This window comes from Coturnix japonica, chromosome 2 (genome assembly GCF_054131305.1).
Source record: "Coturnix japonica strain WE chromosome 2, WE-NBRP24, whole genome shotgun sequence".
Lineage (NCBI taxonomy): Eukaryota > Metazoa > Chordata > Aves > Galliformes > Phasianidae > Coturnix > Coturnix japonica.
The window spans coordinates 34,473,965-34,487,793 of NC_140664.1; the positions used below are offsets into that span (position 1 = coordinate 34,473,965).

General features: G+C 38.7%; 1 long non-coding RNA gene across 1 annotated transcript in view; it reads right to left on the reverse strand.

Moving 5' to 3' along the window:
- Positions 1–8,054: 8,054 nt before the first annotated feature.
- The window catches only part of LOC107310211 (uncharacterized), a 30,152-nt gene continuing 24,377 nt past the window's right edge, over positions 8,055–13,829 (reverse strand). The window contains exon 5 of the long non-coding RNA XR_004306227.2: positions 8,055–10,802. This is a non-coding gene — a long non-coding RNA (uncharacterized LOC107310211). The remainder of the gene's footprint in view (positions 10,803–13,829) is intronic.

Below are 13,829 nucleotides of genomic sequence, written 5' to 3' on the forward strand. Positions count from 1 at the left end.
ATTAACAATCTTTGGCTAGGTTCCTTTGTGCTTGAGAGCCTTATGGACATCTCAGATAGACTGACAGGTGACAGATTTACTTCCTACATCCGTACATTAACTGTTACGAAGCATAATTCCACTGCATAAGAGTGGCAGCTGCCTCCATAAAGCCTAAGACCATCTCAGACTGATTTGTATCAATGGACTAGGCAGGAGCAGGAAAATGTTTTCCTGTTGACTCTCAGATCCACACTGGAACTGATAAAACAAGTTAGATGTTTGCTTTATCATGCTGTCATAAGTGATTTGCCTAATTTAATATTCAGAGTTCCTAGATCACTGCTATTTCTGTAGGCTCTTTTGTATCTTTTCTAGGAAAAAGTTTAACAAAGTACTGTTGGCTATACACTGAATTGCTTCACACTCCTTCCTACCACTTCAGTCCTACAGATTTAAAGGCTTGTCTTCATGTAGAGTAGACTACATCACAAGCATTTATAGTTCAATGGCTAATTCATCAAAGCTCACTTCTTCTGAAAGACTTGCTGATAAGCTCTGTATTTTGCCTGATATGTGAAAGCCTTCCATGTGATTGAGCTAAATGAAACACAAGACTAGCTGGTGTGATGCGTAGAAATGCAATTTCATTCAACATTGGCAGGGGATTCCACAAGAGAACGGTTTTCTGCATTGAGACCTTTATCAAGGATTTCCAGTTTCTACCTTGCTTCTGATTATGTGGCTTTTTCCACTATGCTGGATGAGATAGTTTAGGGCTTGAGTGAAGATCGAGGAGCTTGACAGAAGAATACTGATTTGAGGTTTTTCAGATAAGACTGATAGTGAGAGATTTTTTTAAATGTGAAATGAAGGCTACATTCAAGACACTTGATGTATCTGCTTGTCCAGTGCATAGTTCTTGCCTCTGTCTTTCACACTGTTAATCACAGTAAGATAAATCTGGCTCTGCAAGTAGCTTCCTTCAAGTGAATGGAAGCATCTCACAAGGTGTTCCTCACTTCCAGTAAGAGCACCAGATTTTGAAAAGTATTTCCACATTACTGACTTGTGAAAACATCCTGTTACCCAAAGGAACTCTGGCAGTTTCTCCGGGTAGGAGGGACAGTCAGTCATCTGAGGGAAGCACAATCCAGGTTCATCTGGGCATTGATCAACACCCCAGTGGATGTAGGGGAGGGATTCCCTCTAGCTTAAGTAGATGTTCAGATTGCTTCTCCTTCCAGTGGAGGGAGGATTGTACCTTGCTTGAGTCCTGTAAATTTGGATTAAGGTTTTCCTTAAAAATTTTGGATTAAGTTTTTCCTTAATCTTCCTTGTCTTCATGTAGAATAGAATACAACACAAGCATTTATAGTTCAATGGCTAATTCACCAGATCTCATATACCTCTCTTACCTATTCACTAACTGTATAGGTAACCAGTGACTCTAACCACAGCCACTTCACTTCTGTTTTATTTTAACAAGGAAAATCCTTACTATGCCTGGGCACCTTGAAAAATTGTTAAGCACTGACTGAGATAGAGCAGAATAATGGCTAGTTAAGAGAATTATAATGGGAAGGCACAAGACACTAAGCTGATTGAGCTAAATGTAGAAAGACGTAGAAGCTTGTTTCTGTGCACTGTGAGCTGCTTACTAAAAAAAGCCTTAGAGAAGTGTATGGGGATATCTGCTATCTGGATGCAAATCAGACAGCTTTGCTCCAAGAAATGAAGCTGTGAAGTGGCATGCAGTCTGCCTGTCTGTGCTCATATATACAGCAGAAATGTTTTTGAGGGAATTTCCCAAGAATTACCAGTGGGATTTTCAATTTCTTGTGCAAACAGAACAACTATTGAGGAAACAGGCCCACTCAGATAAGCTAATATATGCCCAGAATCTATTAAGCAACATCATTCCTTGTTTTGACAGAATTAGATTTCAGTTAAGTCATGAAATGAATGCAGAGCCTTGTGTTCCATTATCACTGAACAAATCCACAGCAAATATTTTTAATTAAATTAGAAATTTAAATTATATAAAATACCTTAGAGACTGTATAATTGTGCCTGTGTTTGCCATGTACACTTGGGGATTTAAGAAAAAGTTGAAAAAGAGCAGAAAACTTTTTGCACTGTGATGGAAAAGAATATAAACTCAAAGGTAGAGCTGAAAACTATTCAAAATGTGAGAATTAAAGTTTAGATATCCAGAATAGAGCTGAAAAACAAAATGTAATAAAGTGCTTGTGTTCTAGCAATAGATTCCATTGTTATCACCTAACTTATACCATTACATCAAGTTTTTCCTTGTTATAAGGAAAACTGAAAAACTCCTAATTACAAGCTGCTGATTTTCCAGCTATTTATACAGATCTGTACTGAAAAGATGCAGTTATGTAGGCATCACCTCTATCAAATGAGTCTAACCCAGCTCCTGTTAGCATGGAAGGCAAGTGCAGTGGGAGTGGACCCAGTTGCTTGAAACAGAGGTGTTATCCTGCAAGAGTAGTTATATGGCAGTAGCAATCTACAGCATGCCCAAATATCTGGCATTTGGAAATGTTACGTTTCCTAGTGGGTCAAGAAGGAAGACAAAAGACAGGAGCTAGGGAACAGACTGCCCTGCATGAGTTCAGAAAGCTATTATTGGAGAGTCATGCACAGCTGATAACCCAGAGACATTTCCTTCACTTACAGCCAATGATGTCCCCCACTTATCTGTTAGAATGTGATTATAAAAATCAGTGAGTTGTCTTAATACAAGGCAGTGTGTCCTGGGTTGGGAAAGAGCAGGGTGTGGGTACAAGTTACCCCGGAGGACTGTTATAAGGAATGAAGTGGAGGGTTTTGTCTGTACTGCCATTTTTAAGGTTTCTGCCAACGTAACATAATATCACCAGCCTGGGGTGGATGCTGAGAATTACTCTGAAAACCAAGAATAACAGAAGCGTGTGTATGGAGAGAGGGAGAAAGAGCACAGCTATGCAGTACCACAAACTATGATGGTTCCAGAGTTCATCCATATGTATGATCACAACAAAACATGAGGGAAATACACTCAGACAATGGGAAATAACCTCAACAAGATAATATCCCTGGTAAAATCTTAGGACATTCATATATTATATAACTAAAATATTATTCACGATCAGCAGGGAACATTAAAGATCTCTGCACGCAGCCCACTGACATACAAATGTGTTGGTCTCACCAATATTTTACTGTTTATTTCACCGATATTCCCTCTGAAGGTGGGGAAAAACATAATATTCATCACTAACATAATATTTATCACTAAGGCATAGACACAGCATCAACTCTGCTCTTGCGAAGCTGAATTTTAACATAAAACGATCATCAGCAATGGCACTCAGTGGTTAATTTACTCAGCACAACTCTCACCAAAATTCCTGTGGTCAAACTTACTATGAAATAAATCCCAGAAGCTATTAGTAACGCTTTACAATTATAATCAGTGACTGATGGAATAAAAGATATCCATAGACTCTCTCTTTAGAAGAAGTTAATAGTATATTTTTGTAGAGGGGAAAACTTTCATTGTCAAACTACGAAATACAGGAACTAAGAAAGCATGCTGCATTCATCTTCTTCACTCGGAGAATGTATTTCTGTGCTCGCTTTCCATCTACAAACAGAAATCAATTATCTCAATACTCATGAAGAGCAAAACCAGATAGCCACTTCTGTTTCCATAGAAATCCAAACATGCAAGTGGTCTAAGCAACAAAGATGTATGCACACTTTGTGAGTCAATGGTTTTTTGAAAATATCAGCTGTAATAACTGGGACTGTAGATGAGAGGATATCTGGAGAGGTACAGTTTATTGTAAGAGGACTGATTAGTAGAGCACAGCTAGAAGAGATTATACGTTGTTCCCGATGAGCCTGGTATGTAGCCTTCAGAAAGCAATATTAGTTTCTAAACATCTTCAGTGAATTTGAGTTCAGACTCCCTCAGGGTTATGTGCAAGTTTCCTAACATGGTCAAAACACAGAAAATTAAAGTGCATGGCTAGAAAGCTTGAATCAAATTATCAGCAAATCTTTGATTAATACTGAAAAGCAGCAGCTTTGTCCATGAGGAAAAAATATTAGTTTCAGTTGCAGAGTTTTGCTGCCCATCAGAGATTTATTCATTTATTTATTTATTTATTTATTTATTTTAATTTTACATATCTGAGAGTATTATATGATATATAATCATATATGATTATATGATAGTGCATTTTATTCCTCAGGAACAGGAAATCAAAACAGTTTGGATGATACTGGTGCTGGAAGTTAAAAAGTAGAATGGGATTTTTATTTTTATTTCACTACAGGGAAAGAAATTAAATGCCTAGGAATGATTTCTGTCTTGAAATAGACAAAATTCAAAATCTTGAAAATTTTTTGTAAAATTAATCTTTCCAAAATTCACATGAAACCAAACAGAATGGTGTTCTTAAAATAACATTAAAGTAGTTCATTTGGAGCATGGTGTGTTCTTTAGAAGTTTGTCATGCTTGGAACTGCGGAGTCGAAAATACAGGCTGAACAAAACACAAAATTTCTCCTTTTTGAAATATCTGAGAAATATCTGGTTATTTTGAAAGTATTCACAAGTGTGAACTGTGGGAAAGCTGAGAGTTCTTTATGAAGCGTTATGGATTAAATAAAATGATATCTTACAGCGAATGGAAATTTGCTTCAGAAAAATTCCTGAGGGTAGTTCCAAACGTAGTAATGTAGGGCAAGGAGGTTAAGAAGGGGAAGCAAATTCACTTTTCTGGAAAGTTTTTGTTTGAATCTATGTTACAGTTCCCCTACCGATATTTGGTTGCCGATGAATAATACATTTCATCTGTATCCATGATAGTGTTCCCGCCTCCGCCTCCATGCTGAATTTAAAGGTGTGTGTCAGTGCTTCTGAGACTCTAATTAGAAACACTAGATGAAAAGTAACTGCAGAAATTGCTGCCTCTGAGCTGGAGACAAACCCATTCTCCAGCAGCAAGAAAGAAAAAGATAAGGAAATCAGAACAGCACAACTGCAGTCCAGGCTACAGCACTAGGTGATCAAATTGACTAGGAAAGCAAGAGGTAGTGAGCATGAAAGCCCCAGATTACCTCAGCTCTCTGCTAGATGGGTCTTATGTCGCTGTACAGGTTTGTGTAGACCTCAGCACAAGTCCCTGACTCCCAAGGTGGAGTCTAGGGAGGTGAGAGAAGGTTTATCTGATATTCTGGCCTACCCTGTCCTGTTCCCTACTGACCCCAATATAAAGGCAGGCCCATCCAAGGGTGCATGTTCTCACACTTGTCATTGCTCTGTTCAGCAGACACAAATTCATGATACATTTTGTCTACAAAAAAGAAAAAAAAGCACAAATACCACATTTTCTAGTTATAAAACATAGGGAGGAAAGTACTTCCATGAGTATCAGGAGCATCCCCACAAACTGGAACAAAGGGGTTAGTACTGGTCTAAAAAGCAAGTTCCCTCAGCTTTTTATTTGATGCTAATTTAATATTTTCCCTCTCGATTTCAACATCTGCAGAACCACTATCCAGCTGAACAGTACTGAGACAACTGCTGTTTGACAGTTTATATTCTACAGTCAAACACAGCTTTTATTTTAACCCTGCCCAAGATTAAGCACAATAATCCACATTAGAGATGGATTTCTGACATTAGCAATCAGATGTGATAACTGTTTACAAGTCCAGCTGGGCAATTTAACAGTGTTAATTTTTGGAGCCCCACTTCATTCAGTAATATAACAGGCACTTTTCTGATTAATAAAAAATTAGACTATCCATAAACTCTCTGCTGGATGCTAAAAGCTTTGTTGTGACAAAAATCTTTCACTGTGTGACAATTAATGCATCTAATTTCCTAGTTTCCAAATCTTCCATGTAATGTTAGCCTCTTTTGTTGTCATTATGTCCACAGAAAACACATAATGTCTTCTCATAGACACGTGCTCAGTATCTGGCTCAGAAAAAGGCTCAAGGAAAAGTGTGACTACTTAAGCTCCTTCTGGAAAAAAAGAAAAAAAAACGTTGTTTTTTTTTTTGCAGCAGTGACCACAGCAACCTCTTTTTTTTGTTGTTGTTTTTTTGTCTTCATGAGTGGTCTTGGTTATTTATCTCAGAGCTCTTTCTTGTAGAAGTGAAATATAAAAACATTTTTCACTACATTCAAGAAGGTTGAGAAAAAAACATTGCACAGAAAAAAACTGTACTTTCAGAAGTGTGAGGAAATAAACACGCAGAAACAAATCCTACAAGGTTCATGAGTTTAAATGCCTCTTTTTTTCTTTTTTTCTTTTTTGGCCGAATATTCTCTTCTAAAAATTGACTTTATCATTTCCTAAGTACTGAAAATAAGTGAATTCAAACAATGCCCCAAAATGGCATAATATTTTATTCTCACATTTTCCAGTTTTCACATTTGTAATGGATTAATTAGGATAATTCTAAATTAATGTGTAAGTCTTTCACCAGTGTGTCACAGAGCCTTGTCACAAGAATCATAGAAACAGAGAATTGTAAAAACACATGATGGTTTGGGTTAGAAGGACTCCTAAAGCCCATCCAGTTCCCACTCCCATCCATGGGCTCCGCTGCCCCCCACCAGCTCAGGCTACCTGAGGCCCCATGCAGCCCTGGACCTCCAGGGATGGTGCACCCACCGCTTCTCTGGGCAGCCTGTGCCAGGCATTACTCTTGGTGCAGCCTACCTAAATGTGGCCCAAACAATTCCTCTTCATTCAGTGCAGCTCAGGCATGACAAAAGGTAGGATACCCACAATTAAGTGCATCCAGAGGAAGGCACCAAAGCTGGTAACAGGGTTGAAGGGATGTCCTGTGGGCAACCACTGTTGTTACCAAACTAGAATAGCAAAAGGGAAATTAAAATAAGGACCAAAGCAAATACACTCATGATAACTTTAATATAGCTTTGTGATGAAATTGGTAGTGAAGAATGAGTAACGCATACATTAGCACAGGATTGCAGACTCAGTTCTTACTCTGGGTCGTCTTTTTCAAGGGAAAAAAGGCCACTGAGTACAGGCCAACAGAAGGTCTTGTTCAGAAAGTTCCATGTGGTTGTTCCTCTGGGCAGAGGGGGAAGGTTGGTCTCTAAAAATATTTGTCTATTTGTTTTATGATTGTGGAGGAAAAGCTTTTTTTTTCATAATAGTAGGGTCAAAGAATTTGTTTTCTCTTGAGCTACGAGTAGAAACAATAATGGAAGATCATCAAACTAATGTTCAAAAGAGAAAAAATGGAGCCAACAGACTAGTATCTTCTCAGCAGGGAAGACATTATTACAAGTCAGAACACTTGAAAATCCCTTTTCTTGTGTAATTCATTAACAGTCTTTCAGCCCTCTTTATCCTCGGAAGACAAACATATGTGTTTCTTCAGTGGCCTGTCTTTAGGGAAGTTGGGGCTAACAGTGCAAAACCTATTGTCCAATTATTTGTCTCAAATGTGGCACTTCTGTAAATGTCAGTGCTAGATGGGTATTAAAGCCATCCATCTGTGCGTGGTCTCTGAGCTTTGCTAAACAATAAAAGTAAATTGTATCACTGCACTCTGGAAAAAATGGAGGTTTAAAAGTTTTGGTATTTCCTTACTACCCAGAGTATAGCTAATGCAAATTCTACATACTAGCATGTCATCTCACATTAAGTTTATAGAAAAATTTCAGATGGGAAGAAAGTCCACCCACCTAGAAATTAGATTAATTTTACAGCATCATTTTATTTCTTATTGTGGAATACCTTTTTGTGGCTTTGGATATATTTTATTTTCAAATAGAAATGTGTTTCTATGATCAAACTTAGATTGAATGTACTCCAAAGTGCTATCTGAATGTGTTTATCATGCACTAATAAGCCTATCATTTTCATCATTACTTTCATTAACAACTCTATTTTTTAATCTTGAGTATGCTAAAAAAAGGTTTACTCATGAGGGTGTTTATGGAATTCATTCTCTGAAACAACAAATACCCGCTCAGTATTTGTAGAAAGTTAAGACCCACAGCTGTGAAGATTCCTGCTAGCACTTTATTGTGTTACACTAACACAAATATTCATGACACATAGAGAACAGCATCATAAATACATTCAAAGGAATCATGATGCTAGTGAAACCACAGAGCTATAGAGATTACAATCACACAAGTCAATACGGACACTTCCTGTATTTGCAGTGTACTTAAAGACTGATTATATGCAATACTAAATACAATCCTTTGGAGCTGACTTGATACTAAAATCATTACTGGAGTGTTTGCCTGATGCTATATAAACTGACTAAGAAAACATTTGAAATGCGTGAATGTCTTACAGTAAGTAAATGAATGAATAAATCATAGAATCACCAAGGTTGGAGAAGACCTCCAAGATCATCCAGTCCAACTATCCACCTACCAACACTATTTCCCCACTAAAGTATGCCCCTTAGTACAACATCTGCAGCTCCAGGGATGGTAACTCCACCACCTCCCTGAGCAGCCCACTCCAGCAGCATCTGACCACTCTTTCAGAAAAGAAAATTTTCCTAAAATAATAATAATTAAAGCAGCAAATAAGTGAATTTTGAGTGAATGTATGGTACATGTACCTTCCCCTTGCTACCTGGTACATAATGATAGCACAGTCTGTACTGCTCACGTATCCTCTGATTTTGTTTCCTATAAAAGCCAATTACTGTTAGGATCCATGCCCAGTACAGAATTTACAGTAATAAAAAAATAATACTAATTAAATGCGCAGAAGGAAATTGTAGATAAACACTTTTGATCAGCTCATGCCATGTAATTCAATTTTAAAAATATAAGCATTATCCATTTAAACAGTCATCATTTCCATTTATTAACATTGTAGAACAAGAAATTTGCTAGTCAGTCAGGCTTTGTAGGAGTGCTACGTGGTGGAGTGATTTATCTGACACCAAAGGGCCCACAGTAAATCCACTTTGGCTTTTTGACTGTGCTGAACTTCCTCATTTCATGCTGCCTTTGTAAATATTTCTGAAAATGTGCAGCTTTCTGGTACAGATGCTTGGGAGAAGACTTTTTTCATGAAGATTTTGAAATTTCCAAGCTAAAACTATATCCAAAGACTTAAATTTTCCCACAGGAAAATTTTAGAGGCAAATGCAAATTTCTGATTAATGGAAATATTTTCCTTTAATTTTATTTTGACTAATGAATTTTTATGGGATGTATTTAAGTTGACTCAACCTATTATTTCAAAGTCAGTAATTGAAATGTTTTATTCCAAAAATGACTGTATTGAGAGCATTAACATTTTCAAAACATTTCCGTAAGCTTTTCTTTCACACAAACCTTCAGTGACATCAAAGCTTTATTAAAATAGGAAGTTTTCAACAACTCTATTCTACCTTAGGAGCCCCTTTATTTATGTCCTCTGAGACACATTTCCCATCTGAGATTAAAGTCATGGAAAGAGCAACAGTTGTCAACAGTTGTGCTGTTTATTCTCTTAGCCCAGGATTTCAAGCTTTGTGTTTCAAAACAGACAAGATACAGCCATTGCTTTGTTCCTAAACATGGGACAGAGTTATCAAGTGTCCGGCAGCTGCTGGCTGCATCAGGCACTGGCAGGTGGAGCAATCCCAGGCACTCAGGCAGTTGTCTTCTGCCTGTTTGCCCACCTGTCCCCAGTTGCCAACTGGTGCCAGCTGTAACTACACAGAAATCCAGAATTAAAAATGGACAATGACTTGACATCTGGTTTTCATTCATCTAGGGAAAATGTTTACACCGTCTTGATTTCTAGAAATATGCAGTGAATAGTCCTTTTCCTAAAATTGCTAACCAAATGTTAGGCAGGTGCTCAGAGCATGTGGAACCCCAGGCAGAGCAGTGATGGAGAGGCCCCCACCTGCTCCACACCACAGTCTTTCTTTCTCCATGCAATTAAAAGGGTACCATAAAAGCCAAGTCTGCTATATAAGTCACCCCAAAGGTCTCATGACGATTCTAAAACTTCAGATTTTCAGGAGATTCCTCCATATGTGGGAGGTAAGAGGCTACCACTGTCTCAGGAGTGGATGTGCTCACATTACATGATGAGATTATGTCCATGTGACTGCTGCTCTCTTCCCTGCCGTCAGCCTGGGTCTGTATCATACTTGACATCAATAAACAGATGCAAAATAGTAATAGAAATGGAGGATTTCATTGCAGGGGAGGAAATGGTACAGCCTCAGCACTGTTCAGTGCTTGATCTTGTTGTAGTTTAGAAAGTTTAACAACTTACCATGCCTAAGCCTGAACTCATACTCCCATTAATGTGTTCACACATAAATTAAAGTAATTGCTGTTATAGTCTTAAGTTTTCTCATGCCTGCACTAACAGGACACTGCACAGGGCAATGGCAAAGACATATGGTGTAAGAAGGCTTTCCTAATCACCTCTGGGCTGAGGGACAGAAGCAAACTGGGCCTCCCTGAAGAAGAAGCACAGGGGACACAGTCATTCAGCAGTATGCATGTAGCTTAGCATCACAGGGAGTGATAGAGACCCTGGGTTAGGTTAAGAAAACAGTCTAGAAAAAGCAATATTGGAAAATTACATCTCATTCAATACCTACAGCAATCTCACAACCTTCCTTTCTTACAATAACAAAACAGTAGTAAAAGCACCCGCAGCTCTTTCAATTAGAAGTGCTGATGTGCAGCCAAGCCAGAAAGTCTAGGTGTCCAAGTGGGCAGTGTGCTGTCCTTGGTCCCCTTGGAGAGCAGTAAACTGGATCCAGCTGAGCTGAATCTGTAGGAAAGAAGGGAGAGCTGTGATATGGATGGAGGACCACAGGCAAAAGCAGAGCTGCATCCCTCCAGGTCCCTCTTCTGTTATTGGTATGTCTGGCTGTGACAGCAGTTTCTCTATTCATGCTCCATAGAAACAGTTACAAGCAGAGGTGAGGGATACTTACCAACACAGCCTTTCTCTCATCATAGTGCTCACAGCTGCATAAGGCTGAAGCAGACACACTGAAATAGATTCAGATTAAGATGCAGCCGATTAATTCTGCAAAGCTTGGGAGAGCTGGCTCTGTGGCATTCTTACATTGTGAAATTTGAAATGGAAGTGCAATGAGTTATGAAGTACTGACATTATGCAAATGACGTGTGACTGTATGTGCGTGAGCATTATCCAAAAATGAAAGAGCAAACAAAGATCTATAAAATAGCAGTTATCATTAGACCGAGAGGCTGTATCTTCACTTGCTTAGAGAAGCTCACAGGAGGAGATAAAATTCACCAACTAATAATTATCACAGCAATAAACAATAATTTCTAGCGATCCTCAAGGCAGACTGAAGCGTGTGTGGGCTTTCCCTAACAAAGAAACTTCAAGGCTACTCACAATAAAAATGCCAGCTTGTGGGCCCTCTTCATATTTGTACTTGTGCTAAGTGTAAAGGAGCAAGTTACTCGCACAAGGCATGAAATCTAGCTGAAATTCAAAGGGATTAAAAAACAAACACTGAAAGTACGTTTGAAAAAGGAGAAGAATCATCAGGGCAATGTTTTTTTATTTTAATAATAATCATAAAGAATGGCTTTAAAAATGTGGATTAAAATCAATCTTAATGTGACAGTAAATGTAAGAGAATTTTTCGTGTTTCATCAAAAAGAGCTTCGAGGTGAAAAAGAGCAAACTACCAGACTACTGGCAGTTTGATACACCCCCTCGCAGTTCTAATGTCAATACCTATTATTAAAGCTACTGGGCATCAAATCCAGGGATTTAAACTACTGTGATATCCCTGTATTTGTTCTGTCTGTCAGCTCTCCCTGACTGAGACCATTTGTATGGGTTGGCAAAGGATGGAAATTGATAAGAAAGGGTATGCTACACAGCCTGGTGACCTCACTCCCTCCACAGCAGTAACACTGTCATGGATGCTGCAGGATGTGACAATGTCACATAGCCATAGCACGTCTGGGTAGTTGAGGCTGTGGATGATGTATCCTACCCTGGAACAGATGAGAGATAAAGAGGTTACCAAAGATTTTAAATACAGCAGTCATTAAGTAAACCCTTCATTGTAGAGGGTTCTGTCAGCTCCTCTTCTAATCATAAGAATCATTTGAGTTGGAAAGGATCTTTAAAGTCATCTGGTCCAACTCTACTGCACTGAACAGGGACACCTACAGCTGGATAATTGTTCCAAGCCCTCTGCACCTGACCTGGGATGTCTCCAAGTGCCTCACCACCTTTACCATAAAAAAACTTTTTCCTTGTGTCCATTCTAAATGTTCCCACTTTCAGTTTGAAACAGTTTCTCCTTGTCCTGTCACAACTGACCCTGTTAATAAATGATAGCTTTCCTTCACTTAAGAAACCAAGCCAAGATTGGCAGAACTGAAATACTTTATATCTCTCTCTCTTTGAGAGTGTTCTGATGTTAACTTTTCAAGCTCTTTGTCACTAAGACAGCTAGAACAATACACTTCTTGTAGCATGTAAGCTGGAAGTCTCATCTTTACGTGGAAGCACAAACCAGAACTTCACTGAACAACACTGTGAGATTGCTGATAAAATTGCACACGTTGGCAACATTTCTGTGGAGCAGAACTGGACCATACCTGCTGAAGAACACTAACAGGGGAGTAATATTGTAGTGATGCTGGGTACTATAAAAAGTACGAAATAGGAGTCTTAATACATGAAATGAGTTCAGGAAAAGTTGCATGTGCATTTATACAAGCATTTGTGAAAGAAAGTATTTTATGTAAATATATTCAAACTATGCAGCAGGAGCACAGCACAACAGAAATTAAGGAGAAAGTGGAAAGATCTGCAGCTAAAAACTGAGGTCTGCACAACAAAGCAAAGAGCTTTTGACCTTCACTACCCATGGCTCAGCCTGGAAATGCAGTGAGTGCTCTGTAACAGCAGCTGCACTTGTGAGTGATCAGCTGTCCTTAGAAGGAAAGAAAAAGGGTAAAGAGTGAAGGAATCCTTGGTGCTCCGGCTTACTTGTTGGAGTGGCCATGAGGTTTAGGGGCACCTGTGCAACCTGAAACTACCACTAAGTCATTTTCTAACAGACAAGCAATGCTTCACGTGTATCTTTCTAATTGTAAACCATTTACCCTGTGTGTAATAGACGTATATGATATGAACTGCAGTACAAAGATATGCAAGAAGAGAACAGACACAACTGTAGTGCTGACTGTCATTCATGTGGTGCTTCACACTAACTTCCCTTGGCTCTTACGTCCTGTAATTATCTATCTGGCTGGCAGAACTTACCCAATGCTTGTGTTCCCTTGTGTGTCCTCCTTTTTTAACATTTAAGAGCTGAAATAAACAAAGAAATCTAAACAAACTGGAACATTTTCAAGTGCATTTAGACAAAAGCACTGCTGCTGTAGTCTTGTCTGGCTGCTGTCTGTGGTAAACAGGCAGCCAATCTCTTTGTGCTGGTCACTTCTCAGTTATCTTCTTTCATTTCACGTATTTGGATTATGCTGTGTTACAATAATTCCTGGCATTTTATACAGATCTTGGAAAGCTGTAGCATAAAAGCTGCATGGTACCACTGTTAGCAGAGACTCTCATCTCTGTGTATCTACAAATAATAACAGAAACAGAGGTGCAAGATGAGTTTATAAGAAGGATTAAAACACTGTTGGAAACAGTGGAAAGATCATAGAGCAGCAGCTTCTGGGAATTCCTTCATCACTGAACCTGTCCTACAAGTAGTTCAGATTTGTGTGGGCATTTTATCCACTACCTCAAGAAAATTCTGTTTTGTGCTGGTTCGTTATTGGTAAAAAGATC